Genomic DNA, 19,994 nt, shown 5'->3' with positions numbered 1-19,994 from the left:
GTAATTAGTTCTCTAGGGTTATTCGATTGTTTGGATTCATCTTTGTCGTTTCTTGATTAGGGTTTGAATGTTAGAATAGCTTAGCCGAATTAATCTTGAATGTTGGACTACCCGAATTGCTTGATGAAGACTTTAGACAATCTGATATCATTTTGGCCGAACTGTTCTTAATTCTTGGAATGTCTAGATTGCTTGAGAAAGAGTTTAGATATTCAGATCTGCTAATCAAGAATCGAATTGAATACAAGATTAGAGATAACTTGTATAATTTGGTTGGTGATCATTCAAATCTAAAATGATGCCCTATGAATTCTTGATCTTAATGCATGCATGAGGATTATATTATTGATAGAGATATAAGAATCATCACTCATGGATAGAATGAACATGCACTCGAGAGAGGTTGTTCATGTCATTAGGGTTTCACCAAACCAAGGCTGAATCCCAATCCAATCGAATGATCTTGAGAATTGATTGCTGAACCAATTCTGTTTTGCTCACATTCAGTTTGTTTTTTTGAATGCTTGAAAGGTGTTGGATCCGAATTCATAGAGATAGTTGCTAGTTAGGAATTCAGTTTTTTATTAGGTTAACAATTCGGTTCATCAGATAATAGATGGTAGATGTAATACTAGTAGTTGTTGTATAGGTCATCGTGGGAACGATACTCCATTCATCACTTTATTACTTGATCGGATAGTGCACTTGCTAGTGTAAGCAATACACATCAGGGGCAAATGATGTAGGTGCACATGGCAGTCTCAGATAGTGGCGTGTGGCACAAGGCAGATCGCATCCTGGTCGACCCCTTGTAAATAACTCCTGGTTGGCTCAAGTATAAATAAGTGGTGTCACTCCCCAAGTAAGCTATCTTGGCATTTATTGTTCCCTGCTCTCTAGCCTCCTGGTGACCTAGTTTGAGCTACCCTACTCAAGTCCTGTCCTACCCTTCTTGTTACGCCCTTGCTAACTTGACCGTTGGAATCTCCGCCCATGGGATAACACCCGGTAACTCTGATGTGCTTCTTCCTCTACAGGCTGGACTTATAGGTCGTTGGCTCTATGAACCCTCAGACTTATCAGCCAGCCCTGGTCTCAGAAACCTAACTACATTGTTGCCCTCAGGGAGCAATAGTAAGGAGCCCATGTTTACTTAATAGCAATCTTTTGTTACCAGAGATTCTTTATAATGTCCTTTATAACTACTTCCAATAACAACACATACGAGTTTTCGTCTTAGAGAGAAGATAAGGAACATAAAATTGGGTTTTGTTTCAAAATATTATAAATACTACTCGCGTATGGAATGTGGCAGAGAACTAATGGATGGGAGGTGTTTTTAATATTGTGAATAATCCCGGGAGTACTTCAAACAATTTTGCAAATGTTAAAAGTAAATTTCTTAAAACCCAAGTGAAGTGTATTAGTGTATATAACCCTCGATGGATGTATGCATTATAATGTCAAAAAGAAACATATTGGCGGCAGAAAACCAAGGTATAGTGGGTAGGAGAAGGAGATAATAATTCAAAATTTTTTCATGCTAAGGTCAAAGCAAATCGTCAATGGACATCTCTCCCCAACATTTACTCGGAGGATGGTACACCATTAACAAACTTAAATGAAATCAAAGCTGAGGCTGTACGCTTCTTTAAGAAGGTGCTCACAGCTTTAACCCCGGGCCCTCATGAAGATTTATTAGCAGTTATTCCACCCATGGTTATGGAGGAAATGAATGAGGTGCTGTTAAAATGGCCTAGCTCTGATGAAATCGGGAATGTGGTGTTCTCCTTATCCAAGGATAGTTCTCCTGGTCCAACGTCCAACAGATGTCTTTTCTGGGTACTTTTTTACGCATTGTTGGGATATCATAGCAGATGACTTATTGCGTACGTGCAGTGCTCTTCTTCTTTTATGGGGGTAATTAATTTACCCTTGAGTTTTACTTCAGCTTATATTTTGTTAATTCCCAAGTGCAGGAATCCTTCCACTTTCAGTCCCCATATTTATTCATACTAGCCGAGGAGGATTGAAAAAAAATGTTTGATGAAAATCCAGACCTTCGATCGATTCCATGTCCCTAGAGCTGAGGTTGTGAAAGCCCTCCCCACTACCTATGTGCAGATGACACTACAACATTTACAAGGGGTTCAAGAACTTCACTCCTGAAGTTGATGCACTTTCTGTCCAAATACGAAGAGGCTTCAGGTCAGAAAATAAACAAAGCTAAGAGCGCATTATTGGATTAGGCTTATGGAGAAGATAGGATTCGGGATTTTACAGCTCTTATGGAGAAGATAGAATCGAAGATTGCCTCGTGGCAAAGTAAATTACTTTCAGCTGGGGGTCGTGTGGTTCCAAAAGCATGTGTTATCCACGATGAGATGATGGCTTTTGATACTACATTGCCTAGAAAAGAAGTTCAGACATGCACTTCCTAGCTTTAATTGGAGTGCCACTAAACACAACTGGGTGAGGTGGTCCAAAGTCTACTGTACTATTGAGGAAGGAGGGCTTGGATTTAAATCTCTCAAGGACCTAAACAAAGTGTATGTGTTCAGACTTAGAGCATTGTGGAGGGCTCTCACTGGAGAAGGCATCTGGCCGAATTATTTCAAAGGGATAATTCCTCCGAAATAGACACCACTACTATATTGACACGAGGGGAGGATCTTCGACTTGGAAGTCTAACTGTAAATTGATGGAGGTGGTATTGAATAACGTTAACTCACAATGGCATATCAGACGTGATGCATTCAGTCTCCTTCTGGTTGGACAAATGGTGTGATATAGGCCCGCATATTCAATATGTTGAAGACACAGTCCAGATAGGTAAGGCTAGCTCTAACTGTTGCTATGAGATGCTCAATCTATAAGGGATATGAGACTGGAACCGGATCGTGGGTAGTTGATAGCCAGTGGATAGAATATATTGAAAGTAAAAGACTCTCACTCTCGGATGGGCCTGATATTTGGTGTTGGACTACGAGTACTTCGGGCTGTTTTTCTTGTAAATCTGCATGGAATGTCATCCAGACTAGGGAACCGAACGTATCATGGGCTAGAATTGTTTGAGTTAAAAGAAAACAAATAGACAAGTGGTTGAAATCCGGTTCGATGTGTTAGACAGTGTATGCCCTTAGCTCCAATCAGAATGATGTAATATATCCATTTATTGTAAATGAAAAAGTATATAATTGATTCATGTTATAATTGGTGTATTTCTATATAATTACCCTTAAACTGGACACCTATCAGACTCGTGTTAGTTTAAAATGTTTTCAGCCGTTGGATAGACATGGGAAAGTTTATCCTACCAAGGTTGACACTGATGTGCTACTAAGAAGGTTGTGGTAGCTTGTCTCAAATGCCAGGGTTGGACCCGATGCACATGCACTGTGTGTTTGTTTGAAACCCTGAACCCGAACTAATTTCCAATTATGCCCTGGACCTTGGAGACTAGTGGGCAAAACTAGAAAGTTACACCTAACCCCTAGACTCGATTATGGTATTGCACTGGGTGTCGGATTGGGCTGTCTTTGATATGCCAATCAGTGAGATCCTTCGGGGGTCAAAACCTGGATATGTTAGGACAGCCTGAGAATTCTCTCGAGTGCATAATCATAGTGACAAGATCAGCCCCTTTGTCGGACAAAGTGAATGATCGGGACTACACTCTCTCTAATGGAAACCAAAACTGTCGGTAGTCGATTTCAACAATGTTTGAGATTTGTTTTGCAATATATATATATATATATATATATATATATATATATATATATATTGTATATATTATGTTTTAAGAAAAAGGTTTGCAAAATGTTTTATATCCCGAGACCCATTCGAGCAGAGAGTGCAACACTGCACCTTGTAGCCAGTAGAGAGGTCCCCCTTTGTCAGGTAGTGTTTGATCCTTATGAGCTACGAGGTTAAGTGTAAGAGGCCATTTAGAACTGTTTTACTTGATGGGCTATATCTCACTTAAGTCTATTATCATTGGGCTTTCATAGGATGGTTAAATTCAATGATCATTTAATGTAAATGTTGGGCCCATTAAGAGCTCATACTGATGGACTCAGGGGTTCACTGTACTTAACAATAAATTCGACCAGGTTTCTTCACAGAAGCTGGGTCGAACCCATATGAGTTTATATGAGGTCATTGTTGGGGTCCCATGCCATACAAAGAGAACCAAATGGGCCAGCAACTACCTATGGGCGTGAGCCACTTGCTTAATGGGCCTAAAGCCCATGATTAATTAGATTACTCAAAGAGTCATATGACAGCTTAAGCAGATGTGTGACTTGGGCGAATATGGGTTTGGATATGGGTCTGGATCAACCATTAGGATAAGAGGATAAGTCTTATCCACTTAGAGAGTCCAAATCCAAATAAAGGTTTGGATTAGGAACCTCCTAATTCAATTAGGAGTGCTGATCCTTAAGGCTTATAAAAGGAGGAGGGCGAACTGCTCTAGTTATCAATTTGCTCTCAATTCTCTCTTTCTGTTATTGTTGCCCCAGAAACCCTAGTTCGACCTCCAGTTCTTGAACTGATAAAGATCAGTTCTGAATTTTGATTTTTGCAAGAAAATATTAGATTCAATTCGTGCTCACCTCTCTTGCTCGATCCAAGCTGTTGGATTATAGTTTTTTCTAAAAAACTATGTTGCTGAACCGGCTTCAATTCTAGTTGCGTCATCTTCAGTGGAAGCTGGTTTTGGTACTCTTTTTGGGCGTGAAGTACCACTTTGGGAGCTACATTTGTGAAATCCATATCAGATATTCTTCTCCCTTTCTTTCGGTTTCAAATCTGGTCTGATTTCAGTGCAAGAACGATTCTAGAAAAAGCAGTTTTTCTAAAACTGGGAATACGATTCCCGGAAGTGTGAAAGAAATTTTTGCCCAGCCATCAAGCATGGTTCAGCCATCCATATGATGGATTTCCTCTTCCTTTAGTGGTATCAAAGCCAAAGGTTCAATCTTGAACCAAAATAAACTAGATCTGAAACAAAACCGAAATCGGTAGAACTGTTCTACCCAATTTGCGCAGTTAGCAGTTTTCTGAGAAATTGATTCTTAGATTTTGGGCAATTTGATCTAAAATTAATTTTGTTATGTTCTGATATAATTTTAGAATTGTTCTATTATTATTTCTTGGATTTGGGGGCTATTTGTGTGATGGAGATTGAATTTTAATTGGCGCCAAGATCTGCGTACCCAGGAATTATTTATTTGATCATTGGTCTGTAAATATTTTTTTTTTCTTTTTTAGAAAAAATGTATTAGGATTTATTTTGATGTAATTAATAGGAAATTAGGTTTTTTCTTTTTTTTTATATATATTGGAAGACATTCTAGAGTGCGTGGAAAAGAATAAGGAGAATTTTGTAGAAAAATCCGCAATCTGCGATTAACAGTTTTCTTGCAGGTTTGCAGCTTGTCCGGATCAGATTTAGACCATCACACTTGCAGCCATAGATTATTTATTATTTCTGTGATTGATTGTCATATCTTTGATATAGGACAAAGACCTTAAATTTGATGAAAAACAAATGTGTTCAACAGTAATTCTTTAGGCATAACTAATTTCCCTTCCTATTACTATTTACTAGTAGTTAAGAAAGGATATATTTCTCACCCTTAACATTTAATAAAAAACTTGTTACCAAACTTATATTTAATTCTAGGTATGGGTTTTCTATTGAAGTTGTTCTAGTGATCATTTTAAAGAATTCAGGGAATGTTCTAGACGGTAGTTTGATTAGGGGCTAAAAAGGGTCCCCCTGGCTCCCCAATTCTCCATTCATGGAGGAAGCTCCTCAAAAAACCACTGCCATTTGTTACATTAAATGCCTTTTCTTGTTGGCATTTCATGTATCAAAAATGAAATTAAATTCAATGGTGTAGCTTCAAAACAAGGTGCAATTTATGGTTATATATATATATATCACTACAAGAAAAATGATCTAAACCGGCGGTTTAGAATTGGTGGTCTTAAGGACCACCGCTATAGAGATAGCTGAGCTGGCGTTCCTCCAAAGACCGCCACCTAGAAAACTAAAATAAAGAAAATAAAAATCTGGGCGATAGTTTTTGATAACAAACACAACGCTTTTTCATTTGAACCGGACTTAAGACGGTTTAAATAGTTGGCCTCTTGCATTTGAGAGAGGGAGGGAGAGAGAAAGCAAAATGCCAAAAACATTCCCACCTCTTTCTACTTCGTGCATTCGATTGAGAAAAACTCTGATGAAGAAGGAGAAGGTAAGGGTTCTTCTTCTTCTTCATCTTCCTCTTCTTCTTCTTCTATGTTTTCTCCCATTCTAGGGCATCAATCAATGAAATTGAAAATTGTTTTCTTTAGGGCTTGATCGAAGGTGCCATTCATGCAATCTCTGAACCATTTATTGCCTCTGAAGGGTTCAATCTTCTCCCTCTAGCTAGGATGTCCACAAGGAACTGGTCGATTGAGAAACCCAACTGAATGAGTTGTTCATCTGTATGGTCTAGGATCTAGCATCCCTTATCTAGTGCCTGAACTGCCTTGAATCATCAAAAGATTTGAGCATCTGCCCTATGACCACATAAGAGTCTCCCTCAACCTAGATTCGTTTTGCTAGTAACCCTTAGGTTTTCTGTTTTGAGGAAACCAATTTTTTGGTCTTTAATCTTTGGCTCTAAGCACTGAAGGTTATTCTGTTTTTCTCTATTTACCTCACTTGCATAAAAAATGCATGAGTGAATCAATCAATTGATCAGAAAAATTATACTATATCTAAATCTGGTGTTGAACCATCAGATTATGTAGAACTTACAAAACATGTTAAGCTTGGTTTCCCAAATCTCAAATTTTTAGGCCTAATGATAATAGGAATGTTGGATTACACATCAACACCAGAAAAATTTAGGGTAATAATTTTGGAATATGCATTTTACTCAGTTTTAATGCTTTATTATTATTTTAATTTCATTTGTCTAATTGCTTGTTTATGTCGCGGTGAGACAGACATTGTCAAATTGCAGGATTGAGGTATGCAAAGTACTTGTAATAGCAGAGGAGCAATGCGAGTTGTCAATGGGGATGTTTGGTGACTTCGAGCAAGTAGTAAGGAATATAACTTTTAATTTTGAAACTTAAATACTAACCAGTGGCTATAACTTCTGATTTTCAACCACTTTGTCAAACTTAATGGAAGATATTAATTAAAACATGAAATTGAAAGTAGATACTATCCTTACAGTTTAGTTGCAATAGATCTTGCCTTTTCAATATTATCATAATGTGATATTTTGCTTACAAAGAGAAAGCATCAAAAGTATGTAATCGAAGATGTATAAAAGAGTATATGGATAAATTGTTAGCTAGTCTGTGTCAGTCTCTCTCTACCATTTAATTTCCCATGGACTACATGCTTGTATCATGAACATTATCTTTGATATTAGTAAAGCTTATCCTATTTGATCAGGGGGAAAAGGATCAGTAATATAACATATTTTACTAGCTTTCTGAGGATTTTGATCCTCATTGAGTTAGATTGTTTCAGTGAAAGCACATTTGTCAATTGTACTTGAAGAAACAACAATAAGATTAACTTTTGTCGAGCACTTGTAAAAATAGAACTATTTGAACAAAAGCTCTCAGCCATTAAATATGTTTGCGATTGGGGTTTGGTGTTAGTTGGTCTCCACTGATGGTATATGGAAGGTGGGTCTGGGTGCTATTAGAATTGAAAATTGTTGAGTCTTCTAGTGTGTATCATGGACATGTGGTTCAGTTCAATGCTGATGCCATTTTAACTGTATGGTTGTCTCAATGAGTATCAATCAAGAGCTAAGGATTAGAACTTTTTATCTCTTTTGCAAATTGAAATGGGAAGTACCAATGTGAGAATATGATCAACCATATTTGGACCATGGGAGTAGCCAAAGAAACAAGCAAACTAAGCGTGTTAGAAGTCTGATGCTCATCCCCAAAGAGTGATTTTGTACCTATTTAGAAGTCTAAGCATGGTGATTTTGCACCTAATTTATTTTAGACAAACTGGTGGAAAATGATTTAAACACAGGGCTCCTCTCATGTAGCTAACAGTGGGTATGATATTAAACAAATTGGAATGGCGAACTGGGATTCATGAAGCTGACTCGTATAGTTGGGACAAGGCTTAGATGATAATAATAAACTAATGGAAAATATTTCTAAAATGAACATTGTACATTTGTAGATCTGATGTAGGATCTATTGGACCAAAATCCAACTTGATTAATTGGATCACCTCTAACCATCAAATTGATGGATGATTTTCCAAAGAATTTCATCCTAGTTTTTTAACCATTTAGAAAAGATTCAATAACATTATTATTTAATTTAATTGACTTTTTTTAGTGTAAAATTGCCTAATATATAATCTAAACAACTAAATGTTTAATTTTAGTAAAAACCTAAGATCGCCACCCATTCACCTTACACATAAGTTAAGAAAAAGACTTAAAAAAGATTTTATAAACATATGAACAGGGAAAGGTTACAACATTGTGATCTGTTTTGTGTTCTACATCTATCTATATCTATTTTATATTCTATATTTATCTTTCTAATTTTATTTTCTTTATTTTTTTGTTAGGGGAAACAGGATACTTTCTTTTATTGATAAACAACAAAGTGTTTGAATAGGGAAAAGTTTACAATTTTAGCCATTTTATATTCTTCTATGCTCATTTATATTTACTCTAGCAATACAAACCATTCAACTTTTCACTATTAATTTTATCAATCTATTGATTAGACAGCTTTCATTTTTACCCCAAAAATCCATCAAGTGAAATATATTTTTAAAAGTAGGATATTACACTAAGAATAGTCTAGGATCTATACCTATATTCCTTGTGCTTGATGAGTTTGTGTATACCAATCATATATTTTTCCCTTCTATTATTTGATTATTTGATTTTGTTATTATTTGAAATTTTATTATAATTAGATACCATTGATATATAATACAAATCAACACATGAACAAAAGTTGATTTTAGTATAGTTTCTTGCATGAATATTCTAAAAACTGTAATTATGATCTAAAGAAATGTTAGTTATAATAGCACAAAGAAATGTTTATAATCAACACATCCACATAGAATTCTAGCGGCGGTTTTCGACTCGACTGTTTGGTGACTGCCGCCAGAAAGATGGATTTGTAGCAGCAATCGATTAACCAAACGACCGCCGCTACAATTGACGCCTCTCCCGCCCTCTCTCTCCCACTGAAATTATTCACGCCTCTTCTGCCCCTCTTTCTCTCTCTCTTCTCTCTCTCTTACACTCTGAATCATCCCTCTCTCGCTCTGTCTCTCACTCAGTCGTCTCTCTCCTTTTCTCTCTCTCTTAGTCTGAATCATTCCTCTCGCGATCTCCCTCGCTCTCAGTCATCCTCTCTCCCTCTCTCTCGCTCGATCGTCTCTCTATTTCTCTCCCTCAGTCGTCTCTCTCTTTCTCCCGCTCTCTCTCTCGCACTCGTGCTCTCTTTATCTCTGTCTCTCTCACACACGATTGGACATCAGCGATTCTCTCTATCTCTCACGGTCTCTCTCTCAGATACATCCGCAGCTTTTGGTTCACAAGTAATTCCTATATATGTTGTCTTTTTTCTCTATTTGTTAGGTTTCTTCATTATTTCCACCACTTATGCTATGTATTCTTTGATAAATGCTAATTTAGTCTAAGTATTCGCCAAGGAGGTACTAAACTTCTCTCTTGCCGTCTCATTCGCATTCCTCTATTTTTTTTTTTTTTATTTTGTTCATCTATTTTGATTGAAAATTATACTAGCTGTTATTTTGTTCCTAGTCAGCCAACTACATGTGCGATGGCAATAATTTGGTAAACCTAGCTTGGTGGTAATAATTTGGTAAACCTTGTTATTGTTATTGTTATTCAATGTATACAAAGTGGCTTGCGACTAACAGAGCACTGCCTTATCAACATAATTCTTGTTTCGTAGTTTCTGTTGGAACCCTGTTTTCTGGATTAATTCTTGACAAATTTTCAATTAAATTACGTATTCTGAAAGACAAAATCCTTATTACTGTAGTATTTTTTAATATTTTGGGAATTTGTGACACCAATCGATTCGGAGAAGTTACCGGTACAAGAATAGTCTTGTACATGGGGTTGGTACCATGTCCATGGATGATTTGTGATACACAAATCTTCTAAACAAATATGTAAGCAAAATCCTTGCTGTTTTCTTTACTGAAGAAAAGAGGGGGATGACAATATATAGAAGCCAGTGGAACCACCGCTATATAAATGTGCCTCCAGATCACACAACAAAGAATTTTGGAACCATCCATTGCAGCTTTGTTCATGATTAAAATGAGGGAAAGAAGTCTTTCTGAAATTTCTAACAAGAACAGGTAAAGAATTACTCCAAATATTGATTGCTCTATGAAACCTGCGGTAATGATGTTCCACACAAAAGGAATGGTCCTGCATACAGAAGAAAACAATGAATTCACATGGCCACACTCGCACACAAAAATGAAAATTACTAGACTTTAAAGTAGATACTATCATAGGACCGGTGGTGGCTGCAGCCATGGCGGCACCCCCTGTTGCAGCTGCCAGGGCAGCTGCAACTTCAATTCCTTTGGGATCGATGGGTAAATGGTTTGATCCACTTTGGAGGGATTACGAGAATGCATTGAAAGGGCAAAAAGAGGTTACTAACTCAATGCAGGCAGGCACTTATATTGCTATCAAGGACTTAGATAGTATTCGGGTTCTTGTTGACTGGCTGGAAATAGAGATGGACTCTCTAATGCAAAATGCTGATTTTGCTCTTCGAGAAGAGGATGCTGTGAAGTTTGGAATAGAGGAGATCAAGAAGAAATTGGGGATTTTTGTCAAGAGCATTGAGGATCTGGGTGAGCATGCTGACAAGTGCAGCAGGGATATAAGAAGGGCAAGAACAATAGTCCTACAGAGGATTATTAAGAATCCCAGCAACTGATGCAGATTTTTGGTATGCTCTATTGATTTCAAGCTAAATACATGTTAAGTTCTGGATCTTGGATCTATTGAGCTGAGTACCTTACCTTATGAAGAATAATAGGAAAAAAAACAGTTAACTTTCAGGTCAGTTAACTTTCAGGTCTAAACTTGGATGGTTTCCAATTTTCATCTCTTCATGTCTAAATGTATTTATTGTTTTAACATTAATATTGTTCTTTGATTCACAAAATTGTGGATGGTGAGTGTTACATTCTTTTACAACCATGTTTATTACTGTTTTTGGTTTGATTCAAGCCTAAAGAATTTATTTGATTGCCATGCAGATGTGAGGTACCTGGCTATAGATCAATAAATGATTAAATCCCTAGAATATGTTATTCCTTCTGTTTATCAACATATCTTTGAAGTTGGAGAAACTTATTGGAAGAAAGCATCCAATCCAATTTCTTAAGTAGTAATTCTCTATGATTTGTATGACAACAAAAAGATTATGAAATGCACTAAATCCATTAAGTGGGACTCTTACTATCACACAACTGCCTAGGCATCTATTCTACATAGCTGAACTCTTAAGTTTGATGAAAAATAGCAAGGAGATCGAAACAGTATGGGCAATTTATTTATGGAAGTGTCATGCCTCAATGCTTGTTCTTCTTGCATTATCATGGATTAAGGAAAAATAGTAGATGATAAAAGAAAAGTAGTGATGATAATGACAAAACAGTTATAGTAATAATAAGACAAGATAGTCATTCAAATGGTTTCAGCAGCTATCCCTTCTACTTATCTCCAAGTGAATTGGAATGAAAAAAAGAGCTTTAAGACAAGGTTGTATTGATTGTACTATAGGATCATTTGTAGTATGTTCATGATTTGTGATTGCCTAAGTATATCCTAGACCATTGATGGTAGAAAGGTACCCAGTTCCAACTTGATGGTGATGCTGAGTAGGAGAATAAATGGTCTCTCCAATGTTCAAATAAATGTTGAAGTTAGATACTTAAATTCAGGACTGATGTTAGTTCATTTAACATATTAGATTCAAGGTCTTTTTCAATAAACCACATACTACCCAGGAGGCCAATGACCTAGTAGTTGAGATGGTTGCATGGAAAGCCCTCCATTTAGAAGGCATGGAATCAAACCAGCGGATACACAGGCTCTCTGTGCTATGGCCAGTGGGCCTCAAGTGCACCCTGCTCTGCCCCACCCCCAATTCCTCTTCACCAAAATAAATACTACTAAGGAGGAAAAATTATCCCTAATAAATGCAGGTAACTTATAGTCATGGATAATTGTTTGATTGAATTCATTTAATCCAAGACAATGCCTGATGAGATGATTTCAGTTTCCAAGCTCCTTGACGTATAAGTTCACTGAATTCATAAATGAAATGTACCAAAGTCATTATTTTTTTTCCTTTATAAGTGAGGGTGACAAGTCCAATACAGTGGCTTTTACAACTATCAGAAGCATTGGAGAAAAGAAACTTATATTTTCTTATATTTATTGGACCAGTAGCTGTCTGAACTTAGCAAGAAGTTCAGATACATGTGTTTATTCAACACAATGACACAAAAGTTGAACAAACGTAAATAATCATGAGAAGAATATTCAAAATCTGTATTTAGCATGTTACATGGAAAAGACTTACAGTTTACAATACCTCCCAGTATTATAGCCATTTTACTGTTCTTTACAGTTGTATGTCACAGTTTAGTGATTTAATATGTTAAATTTTACAATCTTTCTCAAAGAAGAAAGAAAATCAACAAGGATACACCAAGCAGATGGACACAGAAAAATGCAGTCAAGAAGCAATATTCCTTCCAAAGAAGTGGCCAATAGAGCCACATACACCATGAATTGATAGACATCAGAGTTTGTAAGAACAAAGGCCTGAGAAAGATGGCATTGCAATACATAACAGTGATGTCTAATAGGACTCATGAACCATTAAGCATTACCTCATCCTCCAGAAAAAAAAAATGCCAATAGACCAGGAAATTGTATGGTTGAAATCACTGTGGCCTTGGCCTTGGTACTTCTAGTGGCAGCTGTAGACCTGTAGTCAAAGAAGGTCTGATCCAGCTGTTCATTCTGCAATTATTAATGAATATCTATCTAAAGAGATCAGAGAAGAAACCAAGTACCAAAAACATTGCTTGGGGGGGGGGGAGAGAGAGAGAGAGATTATAAGCAAACTCACAACTGAATTATTCATAGTTGGATCTTTGACTGGTATTGCTTTCTTTCTGTGATTTTTTTTCCTCTGATCAGTGGAATTCTGCAATACAAGCTTTGTAGTATGTACTGACTTAGGATCTTGAACAGTACTTTGTTGGAGTAGAACCTACTTCTTTGTGATGATCAACTCAATTTCAGGTTTTATCAACTTTGCAGAGGTTGATTTGGCTTGGTTTTGACCAGTATTTTCTAAACATTACTGAATTTGTCAAAAAAAAAGTTTAATATTAACAACCCAGTAAACAAATGACTGATCATATGGTTCAATGGTTTGCCCAGTTGGGTCACCAGGCTGTTGACTTAACATCACTGGAAGCTCTTCGCAGGTCTCACTAGTCACTACCTTGGAGCTAATTCTGTATTTGTCACATCATTCATAGACCTTGGTTTTGAATATTAGCCACTTGCTCTGCAACCAACAAATTGCCAGCAGTCACATCATTCAAATGGTTTCACACTTTTTTATTGATGTCTATATCATACATCTTATATTTTGTTTCTCTTTGTTTTACGACCTTTATCTTTTTTGTCTTTATGAGTTGTGAAAAAGTTCTTTACATTGTGCAGCTTTGGGATGGGTTCACACTTTTTATATTGATGTCATTCTTGTTCATTTGTTATTTTGTATTCTTTCTCATACTATTAATCCAATGCCTTTGATTGTTACCATTAAAAATTTTATGTTTCTTACCTAGATTTTATAAGTATTTGAGATGTTTTACTTTCATGTTATAGACATGGAAAAGGTTGATCAATCTATATGCTTGTTGTAACATGATTTGTTTATTAGTTTCAAAGAGTTCATGTAACACAGCTGAGGGGGTCTATAACTAGAGGCTTCAGAATTTGGCTCTTACTCTTGATAAGGTGTTTACCTTTCTATATTGTTACTTAAGAGGGAGGATCTCTCTCTCCCCCCCCCCCCCCCATTGCTTGTCTTTCATTGTGATCTGAATTTTATTGATATGATTAAGTTATTAAATTCTGGGATCAATTTGGCCTTCTTCTGAATGTAATTCATGTTAATAGGGGTAAGGTATGTAATGAGAAGTGTATTTGGTGACCCAAATAAAGCTCTGGAGAAGCTTAGTTCTGAAGCAGTAGTTTCAGTCCTATGGAAAGGGGAAGGATCACTTGTTGAAGAGTTAGTCCAGTGCATGGCTCCTCATATGGAAGAGGGCTTGCTGAATGACTTAAAAGAGAAGATTCTAGAGCATGACCCTTCTGGATCTGTAGATCTCCGGAGAGAACTGCAGAAATCTTTGTTATGGTAAGCAGTGTGGTTTATTGTCTCTTACAACTGATGTTTATAATGATTTATGATTGTCACTCATTATGTTGAGGGCCCGCGAATAGGATCTCGTCACGGGTCGGTCCACGGGGAAAACCTCATGTTTTCCCTTGTTCCTTCCTGCTCTTGATGAACCTATCTTGGCGCCTTGGTGATTTGTTCAAGAGATCACCCACTCTCCTAATTCACTTCTTGACTGAATATTTGATATCTCATTCAATAATGGTGTCTCCTTAAATAGGAGATTAAAAGAGTCCTAATCCTAGGGAGTCTCCTTGCTGAATAGGGAGACTTCCAGCTCTATCTTGATAAGGATAAGATAAGTTAATCCTAATATGATAAGATAAGATAATCTAATCAACTAATAAGATAAAATAAGAACAATAAGATAAGAACAAGTAAGATGGTCTAATCTAATCTGGATAAGTCTGTTGTTGCCGAATTGGGTAGGATGAGAACATTGAATCACTGCTGCTGCAATCACTGCTGCTGTTGTCGGCGGCGATGATACTTCTCGAGGAATGCGTCCATAACATTACTCCCCTCTTGGACTACGAGCTTGTCCTCAAGCTCGAACTCTGGATACGTGGCTTGGAATTCTGTCAAGGGAATCCAGGTGGTTTCGATTGATGGTAAGCTATCCCATTCCACCAAAACTTCAAGAACACCTCGATTGACACAAGAGCGGATGAGGGCCCTAGGCTGGGGAACAAGTTTGCCTTCTTTCAAGGGTGGCAGGGGGGACTTGGTCTGGAGGAACACCCGTAAATGGTTTCAGCAAGGAGATGTGGAAAACATCATGAATCCGACTATTCTCCAGCAATTCCAGTTGGTAGGCCACACTGCCAATCCGCCGCAGAACCTTGAAGGGGCCATAGAACTTAGGTGCCAGTTTCGGGGAAGTCCTGTGGCGCAAGGAGCGTTGCCGGTAGGGTTGGAGTTTTAACCAAACAAATTGTCCTGGTTCGAACGACAATTCCCGATGGTGCCTGTCGTAGGTGAGCTTCATGCGGAGCTGGGCCTGCTGTAAGCGAAGGTGCACGTCGGCTAGGAGGGCGTCGCGTTCTTGTAAGGAGTGATCAATTTCTTCCAAACGAGTAGAATCGGGCTCATAGGACAGTAAGCGAGGAGGGTCCCGACCATAAACGATGCGGAAAGGGGTCATGTCAAGGGAAGAATGGTAGGTCGTGTTGTAATAGTACTCGGCCCAAGGAAGCCAGTCCACCCATCGTCGCGGTTGATCCCCTACGAAACAACGGAGGTACATCTCGATCGTGCGGTTTACCACCTTCGTCTGACCATCGGTCTGTGGATGATATGCTGAAGAGAAGGCCAAGGTGGTGCCGTGTAGCTGAAATAATTCCTTCCAGAAGGCATTGGTGAAAACCGGGTCCCTATCGCTGACTATGGATTCTGGTAACCCATGTAAGCGGAAAACATGCGTAAAGAAGGCGAGGGCAACTGAAGTGGCACTATACGGATGTGATAGAGGAATGAAGTGGGCATATTTAGAGAAGCGATCCACCCCTACGAAGAGGACTGATTTGCCGCCTACTTTGGGTAGCCCCTCGATGAAGTCCATGGAGATGTCGGCCCAGATCTGTGTCGGGATTGAAAGGGGTTGGAGGCTTGCTGGGTGCATGTTTTCCCATTTATGCTGTTGGCACGTGGAGCAATGTTGGACGAAATCCCGAATAGAAGTCTTCATACCTTGCCAATGGAAATCAGTTCGGACGCGGTGCAGCGTTTTCTGAACGCCCTCATGGGTGGAGTTATGGATGCTGGCGATGATGGTGGGAATCAACGGGGAGTCTGGCGGAAGGTGTACCTGGCCTTTATACAGTACCAACCCGTCCTGAAGTGACCAATTGGAGTTGGCAGTGCCGGACTGGATCTTCTGAACCAGGAGCGACCATTCCGGAGACTGTGGCGTTGCCTTCTTGATGTCGTCTATCAGAGAGATCCGGGGTTGGGAAATTCCACACAGAGCCATCATGTCTTCATCGCGCCTAGACAAGGCATCAGTTGCGCGATTTGAGGTTCTCGCCTTGTATTCTACCCGGAAATCAAACCCGAGCAGTTTGCTAACCCAATGCTGCTGAGGGGAAGTGGTGAGACGTTGCTCCAACAGGTATTTGAGGCTGTAATGATCAGTTTTGACGACGAACGTCCGCCCCCACAAGTATGCCCTCCAGTGCTGAATGGCTCGAGCTAGGCCGATTAGTTTGCGCTCATAGAATGGAAGTTTCAGATGTCAGTCGACCAGTCTGCGACTGAAGAAAGAAATCGGGTGCCCTTGCTGCTATAACACAGCCCCGATACCCACTCCCGAGGCATCACAGTCGACTATAAATTCGAGAGCGAAATTTGGTAATTGCAGGACTGGGGTGGAAGACAAGGCATCTCTCAGTGTAAGAAAAGCTGCATCGGCTGCGTCGTCCCACCGGAAGGAATTTTTCTTTAACAGGCTAGTTAACGGGGCAACCAACAGTCCATAATTCTGTACAAATTTGCGATAGTAACCCGTTAATCCTAGGAACCCGCGTAAGGCCTTGGCGGATTGAGGCTTGGGCCATTCCTTGATAGCCTGAATTTTGGAACTGTCAACCATCACACCTTGCCCGTGGATGACGTGGCCCAGATAAAGAACCTGCCGCTCCCCGAAGGAGCACTTGGACCGTTTTAGGAAGAGTTTGTGTTGGTGCAGGAGTTCGAAAACAGTCCGCAGATGGTGCACATGCTCTATCCATGATTTGCTATAAACGAGGATATCGTCAAAGAATACTAAAACAAATTTGTGCAGATGGGGCTGAAATACCTCGTTCATCAATGACTGGAATGTGGGTGGGGCATTGGTGAGACCGAATGGCATGACTAAAAATTCAAAGTGGCCGTGGTGGGTTTGAAAGGCAGTCTTCTTCACGTCACCGGGAGCCATGCGCACCTAGAAATACCCGGACCTGAGGTCCAACTTAGAGAAGTACTGAGCACCATGTAGCTCATCCAGCAGTTCGTCCACAACGGGAATAGGGAACTTATCCTTGACTGTCCGGTCGTTGAGCTCTCTGTAGTCAACATAGAACCTCCAAGTCCCATCCTGTTTTGCCACCAACAGAATCGACGAAAAGAAGGGGGAGTGGCTCTTGTGTATGATCCCTTGGTTCAGCATCTCCGCACATTTTTTTTCTATCTCGTCCTTCTATAGGTGAAGGTAGCGATACGGCCGGAGGACGACTGGTTCTGAACCGCCACCAGAGGGATTCGATGGTCGCATGCTCGGGGAGGAGGGAGTCCCTTGGGTTCCTGGAATACGTCTAAAAACTCGGCGAGGAGTCTTTCGATGGCCGCCGGTTCCGTCTAAAGTGCATGGACCCGTGGTGTCTTCTCCTTAACCCTTCAACCGTGCCAAGAGACTTGCTTCCCATTTAAGTGGAATGTCATTGTGAGTGTGCTTAAGCCCCATAAAATCGGACCTAGGGTAATCAACCATTTGACCCCATGAACAATATCGAACCCATCCAAGGAGAGTACGAATAAATCAGCAGGAAATAGTTCAGAGTTGACCTGTATTTGGACATTCTTACAAATTCCCTGACTGTGAACTCTTTCCCCGTTTGCGATGGCTACCTGTAGTCGTGGTCGGAGTTCCATTGGTAGTTTTAACTGTAGGGCGGCATGCTCACTTATGAAGTTGTGGGTGCTCCCTGAATCGATGAGCATGCACACTAAATTACCTGCTATCTGTGCCTGTAACTGCATGGTCTGAGAGGTTTTTATACCGGTGATCGCATGGAGAGAGATCTCCGGCTCGAATACGACGGGTTCTTCTTCATCCTCCTCCTGCTCATCTACTAGGAGGCAAAAAAGCCTTTTGCACCTATGTCCTGCCGAGTAGAGGTCATCACAGTTGAAACATTGGCCTCGCGCTCGGCGTTCTGCCATTTCTGCCCTGGTCAAACGCTTAATGGGTGGAGCCACCATGTTGCTTCCTGTACTTTTCGCCGATCTAGAGGCGTTGGTTGTGTGAGATCTCAGCTCCCGGCTGGTTGCCGAAGAAGGGGTCGCTGTCGCCGATTTCGGGGTTGCCCATGAGTTCGGCGGACGTTCCATATTGTAGGTCCCGCGGCTGAGTTGCAACTTGCGCTCGAACGCGCGGGCTAAGTTCATGGTTGTAACCAGATTTGGGGGATTCTGCATTTCTACATCCACCCGCAGGGGTTCTGCTAACCCTACCGTGAACATGTCCACTTGTTGGTCCGGTCGAATCGCGAGGGTTTGGAACTAGCACTGGTATTCAGCCACCGTGCCGGTCTGTTTAAGGTTAATCAGTTCATCTAGGGGGTTACTTGTCAGTGGGGGTTCGAACCTAAGAAGGCAGTAGGACTTGAACTAGGGCCAACTGAGTTGTAGTAGCGGTGGTTGGAAGACATGGGGAGGGAGAGAGAGAGAGAGAGAGAGAGAGAGAGAGGGAGGGAGGGAGGGAGAGAGGGAGAGGGAAATCGAAGGCCGCTACTGAGATAGGACCACCGTTGAGCAATGGTGGTGGCAGGAAGACAAGGAGAGAGAGAGAGAGAGAGAGAGAGAGGCGGAGGGAGAAGCTTGCGTCGTTGGGTCATCGTCGGGGGGGGGGGGGAGATAGAGAAGGGCGGAGGGAAAAGCTTGCATTGCTGGTTCGCTGTTAGTGAAGAAGAAGAAGAATGAGGGGCATAATGAGAATGGACATTTTTGTCCTTTAACATGGTCTGAAAAACGTTTGAGCGCATTAAGTCACTGACTCGCCTCTTACAAATTCAAATTTGAAAATGCATTTCAGATCTTTTTTCAAATTCAATTCAAACATAGACGACATCTAAAAAGTAACATTTTCAAACTTCAAAGGTCTGAAAAGTGTTATCAAACGCCACGGCTTAACACCTCTGAGTCGTTTACTAAGGTAGCATTTGATATTAGTGGCATAAAGTCAGTGAATGTCTCACGGATGCTGGTAAAGGGGTGGAATCAGAAATTTTTTATGAAAGGGTCAAAACCTAAAGTGGATTGGGGGAGTAGAGGGAAATAAATATTGATGGGCCATAAAGGAATCAACCATTAGGGTGGGGAATAGAGGAAAAGGGAAAATTTACATTAAAGAGTGTATTACAATTTACAAATAAGATTTTCTGGACCATAGGGGCCATGGCTCTTTAGGTCCCCCGTACACCTGCGCCTTAAACCCTCTAATTTTTTTAGTGATTTAATCAATCCTTACCATAATCTTCTCCATTGTACAGAAGGTGTCAACCACCGACATTGGTCTGTCTGTTTCTCCAGCAAAGATGAGTCATCATTTTCTTGTGCAGAGGATTGGCCTCATTCATTCGATTGAAATAATCAGTTGAATAGTATATACTGCTGTTACATTGAATAATCAGCAGTACTGAAAGCACAAACGCCTCACTTGCAACCAA

This window comes from Nelumbo lutea, chromosome 1 (assembly GCF_056320005.1).
Source record: "Nelumbo lutea isolate HS-2025 chromosome 1, American lotus-T2T, whole genome shotgun sequence".
Lineage (NCBI taxonomy): Eukaryota > Viridiplantae > Streptophyta > Magnoliopsida > Proteales > Nelumbonaceae > Nelumbo > Nelumbo lutea.
Note: the sequence above shows the minus strand (reverse complement) of the source record.